Here is a 9,166-nt window from a genome sequence, read left to right as displayed (position 1 = left end):
TATATATATGTATATATATATATATATGTATATATATACATACATACATACATACATACATACATATATACATACATACATACATACATACTTACATACATACATACATACATACATACATACATACATACATACATATTTCTCTCTCGAAGATATTTCGCATGGTTAGTCCGAAGTGGGGGTGAAACTGAACAAAGTTTACATGCCACAGATATCTTTGTGCCACTATGTCAAGACAGCGCCCCTACAATTGTTTCAGATTTTCAGCGCTTAACGAACGTAAGATTTACATAGAAAGGGACTGTTTTTTTTTCCTATTGCCCTTTTTACAATAATAATCACTAGAGCTGTCCTTGTTTGGTTCCAAAACATTTTTTAGATCCACTGACTTTCCTTTATAACAATTCACTATAGGTATGAATCTGGTTCTAGGAGTTTGCTATTTAGGTAAGCTTTCTTCTGTACTTTCATCTATACACATAAAAAGACACATTGACTTGATTTCGTAGAGAGATGGTTAAATCTTCAGAGATTTATTTGATGATAGAGAATATTAGAGAATATTATCGAATCAAAACATTGTTATTTCATTAATTATTTATTCAACGAACCGCTAAAAATGTGTTATGTATGCAAATTGGACAATCCAATTTGTTACTAAGTGTGGATTCATAATCTGGCTTCTCTGTAATTTCAACAGGGGTACTCAGACACTAGGAGATCGCAGCAAAGAGATTCCAGCGACTTGTCTTTCTGATTCCGATTTTCTGCCCGCAAAGGTATTTGCAAAACGAAGGTTTTACGCCTGTTTAAATACAGAGTTAGAGATGAAAATGATTGGATAAAGTCTGAATCACTATACAGAGATAAAAACTGGAAATAGTGCAACTTAGCTCCTTGTTTCAAAAATACGATTGGCGTTTCTTACCCTCTTCACCTAATCCTAGTTGCTGTTTTGTTTACACACACGTCAACCGTTAGTGAGCAGCAACAAGGAAAAAGATGTTGAAACCATGACCATCTGATATTTCAAAACTTCACATATATATTGGATAACGACATGAAATGCTTCCTTCCTTCCACTCAGACCGTATTCAAGGAGATTACTTGCTATTTCTAGTGTCTTGCCTTAGTCACATTGTTTTACTCTCTGGATATTATCAATCTTCATAGTTACCTTCAAAACATTATTTCACTTTCAAAGCTAGGTATAGAAAAGTGACGGAAAAGCATTCTGCTTCAGATAGGTTCAAGACGGACGCATGTTAAAGATGTGTTTCATTAGTTTTTGCTTTCTTATTTTTGTTAATAGCTATATCAGTGTTGTAAGGGTAGTAGCCATGGCCTTTCACAGATCTTCTGACAGAGTTAAGTAATAGTAAGACGTGTCCAGAATGCTTTCAACGTAGTAGACACCCATTGGGTGCCCCCCCCCCCCCGGCTAATGGCTGAAGATAAACCCAATAAAGTTTTGAGTCAGTCATACAAAAACTGTAGACGTTTCCACCTTCGAATTATCTACAGATTCCTTTTGCCTTGTTTCGCAAAGATTTGGTCTAGTCTTGGCTATGGAAACAGAAACTTTTCAAGTAAGTTCGAACTTGAAACGATGAAGTTGTGAAGCGAATTAACTAATCATATGGCTGTAGTGTGGTCAAGCAAATTCGATACACCAATACGTACTGATATTATTACCATTTCCTAGGGCTAAATAGCAGTAGCATTCTTCCCATTCATGGGACTGTCACATTAAGTTGACAACAAACCATCACTTTATTGTGCTGCTACTGCATAAATCTCTCTGAAAGATTTAGGAATATATTATTTCTAATACCATACGTACTGCTCAAAGTATGTACACGAAACATATCAACTAACAGCAAATATTGTCATTTGGTGTCGAAGATTTTCAGAAAATTATCCAGTCATTGAAAACGAGACAGACCAGGAGTATCGATGGCATCTGTTTTCTTAGATGTTCAATGGCGACTTAAGGGCTCTGGCAAACTAACATCGATTGAATCAATCGACGAGAATTCAAACAATCGATAAATTGGGTAGTGAATTTGCTTAGTCAACTGATGACAATAAAAAAGGAGAGTAAAACCAATGCGTCGGTTTCTTAACGCAACATTATACTTCTGAAATGAAGAATCTCTCTAACGCTGGATTTTACACCAATACAAATACAACGAGAAAAGAAAAACGGAAAGCAATGCGATGTTGAAGATTTTTCTTTTTTCTCTCTTTCTTTCTCTTTCCCTGTAACCTCACCTCTCATTCCTCCTATCTTCCTCTCTCTCTATCTTCCTCTTTCTCCTCTACTTTCTCTTTATTGATATCTCAGATTTAATTCGGTTTGAAAATTCTCGATGTTTTTCTGTCACAAAATTTCTGTGAAGAAGTTCGACAACCAACTAATTATTTTTAGATCAATCTCCATTTCACAGCACTTTGGTCAAAGTTGTGCTTTTTCTAAAATAACATTGAGATGAGCAGCGTTTCATGAGGAAGTAAACAAAATCTGTGTGGAAACCTGTCCGGATGACTATAACTTTTCATGTGTAGTAGTCTTCATCAGTTGCTCTTGATTTAGCACGAGGCTTGGACCTTGGCTGGCTTGAGCGACATGTGTTCTATTAAAAAACCTTCTCTTAGTTTACAAGCCTGAAGATAATCTTTTCGTCTCTCCCCAACCAATCTCCTCCTGAAATGAACAAAAGAGAAGGGCAGGGGTCGTTCCACTGCTAATTAAGCCATCAAGACAAAATTAAATAAAAAGATATAAATAAATACAATAAGCTGAGTGCCAAGCGGAGATATATTAATTTTTTGTTAGCTGTTAATAAAAGAAACTAGGGTAATCCCTCGCCATATCGCGGTTCACCTATCACGGTTTATTATTTAAGCTTACGTCGATTCCTCCGTGGTGTTGTATCGTATTTATAATAAAATAAATATATGCAAATTATAAAAATAATTTAAAAGAAATATACAGTACAGTACTGTTCCTACTTCGCGTATTTTCAGTTATACCGGGTGTTGGGGTTTGGAACTTATATCACTTTCAATATTTGAAGATGTTTAGTGTAAATTTTCTTACTATTGTAGTAGTCGTTGTTGGTGGTCGGAGCTTTGCTGTTGACTACCCCCGTTGAAGGCGTTTGGATTAGTGGTTAGGGGTAGTCGGATCACGATGTCGAGGCCCAATGACGTGTTGGCCTTGAGCAAGATACTTTATTACCAGTTGCCATATTCCACTCAAGTGACAAGAAAGCAGTTATGCCTCTGCTTCGAAGGGTTAGTCTTGTCACATTCTGCGTCAAACTGAATCATTCTGAGAACTACGTTAAGGGTGCGCATGTCTGTGGAGTCCTCAGCCACTTGCAGGTTAATTTTACGAGTTGGCTGCACTGTTGATCGGATCACTTGGAATACTCATCCTCGCAAATGACGGAGTGCCAGTCACACATGTCAGTAAGCACCACAGGGGTCAGTTGAGTGAGATTATCTGAATTCAAAAGCATTCGATCCTTCATCATCCTGTTTCATTGTCAGCTACAATATATCTCAGTCTACATTACCGATTGAGTTCTTCTTTTTCTAAGACAGTGAAATGTGATTTAAGGCAACCCTGGCTGCTATTACTAGCATGTTGGACAACCACATAAGGGAATTCATATAGCTTCGTAGTTTGTAGAAGAGAATACTCCTTAAGTTTACTTTCAGTAACGCGACTGTCGTTGATTTAACTGAATGGAATGTTGATGGAATGTTGTATCTACAGATTGATATAACCTCGTTCAATAATTGAATCACAACACCGAGACGCTACCAAGTCGCTGACTTTTTAAGTTTTTATCAGATTAACTCTATTAGACACAGATTACACAGTTGGAGGTTACACGTGATTCATAGCATCCCTGATCGGATTAAACTAGCCCTATCGCTCTATCAAATGTCGATTCAGCTGGTTTCTTCCATCCTTTTATTCTTGTTTTCTGCTATTCTCGTTGGCCACATACCATTTCATTTCCGTTTCTGCTTGTTTAGATTTGAAGTTTTGTTTCCTTTCAGTTGAAATGCTGAACAAGCTAGAATAAGTCAGCATAGGATAAACTATATTCGTGCTATGTCCGTTCCGTTTACCAGCGGTACGGACATAGGATTAATTTGTACAATGTGTTCTTCTGCTCTGAAGACTACCTGCTATGATTTCAGGGTTATTTCACTCTTAATTTTAAATATTCAAAAGACAACGTAGAGATGCCCATCTTAGCTATATTACTTCCATGTGTTCAGTTTGATGACTTCGTGTGTCCAGTTTGCCGCTGACCGAATGTTATTATTTCATAAACATTTTATAGAATTATAATATGTAATTTTGTAAACATATCTTTTAATTAAATGTTTTGTTTTGTAACCAAATGAGTTTTGTGTATGCAGGTGTCTTCTAGAAGAGATTTGTGTGACTAAATGTGTTTTGAGTGAAAATGGTCGGTTCAGACCGTTGGAAAGACGGTTGTGTACTCCCTCCACGCGCACACAGTTTAAAATAGTGTTATTCTTTTGAAATATTTTAAAGAAAAATAACTGAGCTTTCACCGATGGTATGGCCTTCTACTAAGAAAAGATTCAAAAATATCATGAAGTCTCAGTAAAAAAAAAGATTGCTACAGTAGTTGTATATGTATAAAGTGCGTGTGTATGTGTGCGTGCGTGTACGTATATATGTTGTTGTTGTTATGTGTACGTTTGTGTGAAATTTTATGGACAGCACAGATAAACAGGCGTTGATCACAGCCTTGGAATCTTTGAACGCCGATGTAATCGAACACGGTTTAGCTACGTCTAAATAATGACAATTTCAGAACATAAGAATGGTTTGCACTCCGAGCACAATGTTTAGCAGCATTTCGTCCGTTTTGTGTATTTCTCAAACAATAGTTCAATTGAATTGAAATGTTATTCTAAACATAGCATTGTGTTTTTCCTTATTGACGGGTCATGTACTAGTAATAATAATAATAATAATAATAATCCAGCAAATCGCAATAAGAACCATAATAGGGGTCTCAAATTCAGGCACAAGGCCAGCATTTTCAGGCAAGGGGATAACTTGATTACAACGACCCTAGTTTTTCAGAGGTACTAATTTTATCGACCCCGAAAGGATGAAAGGCAAAATCGGCCTCGGCGGAATTTGAACTCAGAACGCACAGACGGACGAAATACCGCCAAACATTGTGCCAAGTCTGATAATGATTCTGCCAGCTTCCGCTTTCAAACATAATGAATTTTACCAGGGAGTACAATTATGTGAGACAAAATACTGGTTTCAAATTTGGCACAAGGCCAGCAAATTTCATCAAAACCGATAAAACGATGTAGGAGGAGTTAGTTAACAACTCCACAAACACACCCGCAGACAGAATTTCCCTTATATTTAGTAGATTTCTGATTCTTATCAGAATTGAAGTGTCATCTACTTTCATAGAACACATTGCCATTGCGCTGTTGAACCTCCGAATGTTATATTTGAAATATTTCGCTTGAGGAGTATGAGAAAGAAAGAGATCAGCAAGTTTGTTCGGTAACCCGATTTTTACCATTCCTGATTTACAGCGTATACCAACACTGGGATTGTTCATTCTTCCTCCTGTACGCTCTTCAATAAACATCAAAGCATTGCAGTGATGGCAACGCACTTCCGCGAGGCGGCAACTGTGTCGAGCAACGTCACCGGGGACGTGCAGAAGCCCATCTGTATCGTATTGTCGAGCTATACTAAGCATCAGCCTATTATTGATTTGCCTAGCTTTTCTGTGTTCTGCTGCATTTGGTTCTAAAATCTGCTCACGTTGTTCTTGTGACAGTTGTTGTCTTGCATTTCTGTGGTGAGCAGCATCTTGTTTTAAAATTTGCTTTCTTCGCTCCCGTGACTGCGCTAAACGGAGCTGATGCCATCTTTATATGTTCCTTTTACGTTGAACTTTTTTCTGTTCTTGAGTTTGTCTCAATCTTCGTAGTTGCTGACTCAAACATTTTACAGTTCTTCTATAATTGGACCGTTCCTCTTCCATGGACAAATTTAAATTAAATATTTATTGTTTAAATAGAATAGTATGAAAATAAAAACATAATAGTGAGACAGGCGATTGTAATATGATGACAATATTTGTATCATATTTACACAGCGTGAGGTATAAAAATAATCAAACTCTCACAAACATTCACATACATACTTACACATGCGTGTGAGCACACGCATACATGTTTTTATCTAAACATTGTGTACAAAAGGTATAAATTCAACATAACCCTAAACATACCTCACCAAAATATTACCATGCCCCACATTGGGAATCACGGCTCTATATAATTACTGATGGCTTCGGACACACGGATGGACGCGGCCAGGCATCACAATATTTGTATCTTATTTACAAACTTTCTCTTTTCCTCTATCTAATTACTGGTGACTTCCGACAGAGATTCCTTTTACATACGCATGTTCTTTCTCCCTTTATCTCTGTGTGTGTGTGTGTCTCTCTTTCTTTCTCCCCTCCCCTTCTCAACTTTACTTCTCTACCTCCCCATCACTCTCTAAGTCTACTTTCCCTCTATCTAATTACTAATGGCTTCCGACAGACGGACGGACGCGGCTCTTATTATAGCATAAGGTTATTGTTATTCTCTTTGTTGTTGTTACCATAACCGTCGTCGTCGTTCGTGTCTTTTATGCTAAACGATCACGTTTTTAGAAACCTCCAACAGAATTAAATTCTTTGCAACATTATTCGAATGAAAACTTATTTTGCTTTCTCTGATTATTTTCAAACTTCAAAACATATGAATATGTTGAATCTTTACCAATACCTGGGGTGAAATGTCTGTTTTAGACATATTTTAAATATATTTTCTTGTGTTTACATTTGCTTTTCAACATTTCTCTTCGTGCTAAAGCAGCAGGTAAGGCAACTATGTAAAAAAATAAATATGAACTTAAAAGAACACAAAACAATAAAACTAGATTCAGTTTAAGAGGCTGATATATATATATATATATATATATATATATATAGTCAAATAAGTAAAATGACGCAGTATCAGCCAGTGAAAACTGTAATTTACATAAAAAATGAAGTATTACCGTTAATAAATCTCCTTCGATAGTTATTTTTCTCCAAAAAGTAGAGTTGACGTGAATAAGTTTCCGGAGAAATGAACGCATATTGGCAGTGTTTCGTTACTAATGTAGGTGCATCATTCCTCGAAGAAAATATCCTGTACATCTTGAGAGGTTTGACAATTGTCGTCAGATGAACAGTTCAAGAATACCATGTACAAGGTGTAGAATGATGTAGTTTCTGTCTGCTGAAGCTGATATATATCTATCTCAGCGGACATATACGAGGAATCATATAAGGATCGAGAGAAAGCGAGATAACTGGTTGAGTAATTCACAATTTCCACAATTTCGTGCCGTATTGAATGGTTTGACTAAATACAATGATCAAAATCAAAACATTCTAAATGCTTACGTTGACATGAATTTTGTTGAAGAACTACGCCGGCAGATGGTGAATGCGGTGTCAGGTAGAAACGATATGTTGTGATCATCGGGAATCCGAAAAGAATACAACCATGGCCTATATGTAGTCTGTCGTGAGAAGGTTGAAACGTAGGGAAGAGATGAATGTATAATGTATCTATAATAAAAGAACAGAAATATTTCCTGTTCTCTCATTATATTATGGGTCGTGATTCGGGAAACAACGGGAAAACCGTCTCATTCTCGGTTTCAAGAGCAAACGAACAGGAAGATGACCAGAATCAAAGAGACCACCAAACAGGAAATCGAGGGACGAGAATCGAAGACAATATTTGGTTCATATTGTTATTTTATTCGTAAGTTATAGTTCTACGTAAAACAATGATACCTTGTTCTCTCGTCATTATTGATAATGTTTTCCCCTTCAGACCACATATTCTACATTCCAGTAACGTTGTACGTTCGTCTTCTTATGGATAAAATAAATAACCAGCAAGCCATGGATGCTTCTGCCCAGAATGGTGTTGTGTACTGTATTAGTTCCTGCTTATATCGTTCATCCGTTTACACGTTAAATTCTATTAGCAGACATGTCCTCTGATGTGAATAATTCTATGAAGGAGTCAATTGTCTCAGATCCCTTATTGTTATTTTCGCCTCATATCAAATAATCTTTGCAAATATTACGCATTGGTACTATGCAGCTAGAATTAGGTTCGTTATTATGGTTTAATCCAGGTCTTTTATATGGTTGTTGGATATTAGCTTGGATCATTTCTTTCTTGAGATTTCCTCTTTATTTACCATTAATCAGCTACGGCTGAAATGCGTTGTCACGTGAATAGTTGAAGGGAAAGGCGAAGAGCGAGTTAGAAAGCGAGAGAAAGGAAACAGGGAGAGAAAAAAGAGGGAGTGAGAAGTGTTAACGATGTGAGGAAGAGGAAAGACCGTGATATTTATTACGTGCTTAAAATGTGAGTTGAAGGGAGTAATATATGGAGAGTTAGGAATACAATGTTTGGAGGAGGGTGATGTTCTGGTGGTGAGGTTAAAAAAGGCAAAGAGAGAGAGAGAGAGAGAGGAAGAGAGAAACAGATAGAGAGAGAGAGAAAGAGAGAGAGAGAGAGTAGTGAAGCTCTTATGTGGTTAGTGGAAGTGAGAGGTGAAGAGAAGGAGAGAGATGATGATAACAGTAACACAGCAATGACATGGTTAAATAGTTGCTGAATTTTGATGTTGAGAGACAGAACGACAGAAAGAAAGAAAGAAAGACAGAAAGAAAGACAGACAGAAAGAAAGAAAGAAAGAAAGAAAGACAGAAAGAAAGACAGACAGAAAGACAGAAAGAAAGAAAGAAAAAAGAGAAATAGCAAGGGTGAGAGAGCAAGGGTTTTATCAGAGGGAAATTTTAAACATCGTGTATTATTGTGACTGACAAGAAAATAATGGTGTAACATATATTATTCTTTTTATATCTTTTATTTGTCGATCTATTTATCTGTCTATCCAGACTGACAAATACATCGGCGGGTGGACAGAAGAAGTAATAATAATAATAATAATAATAATAATAATAATAATAATAATAATAATAATAATAATAATAATAAT

At 36.5% G+C, this 9,166-nt stretch overlaps 1 protein-coding gene across 1 annotated transcript in view; it reads right to left on the bottom strand.

The window, feature by feature from the left end:
• Nucleotides 1-686: 686 nt before the first annotated feature.
• Nucleotides 687-9,166, bottom strand: part of LOC106877248 (neuropeptide S receptor) — a 543,162-nt gene continuing 534,682 nt past the window's right edge. The window contains exon 5 of the transcript XR_008263601.1: nt 687-805. The gene's annotated coding sequence lies outside the window, so the exon portion shown is untranslated. The remainder of the gene's footprint in view (nt 806-9,166) is intronic.

Source organism: Octopus bimaculoides, chromosome 3, assembly GCF_001194135.2.
Source record: "Octopus bimaculoides isolate UCB-OBI-ISO-001 chromosome 3, ASM119413v2, whole genome shotgun sequence".
Taxonomy (NCBI): Eukaryota; Metazoa; Mollusca; class Cephalopoda; order Octopoda; family Octopodidae; genus Octopus; species Octopus bimaculoides.
Note: the sequence above shows the minus strand (reverse complement) of the source record. Positions and strands in the feature narration are given on the sequence as shown.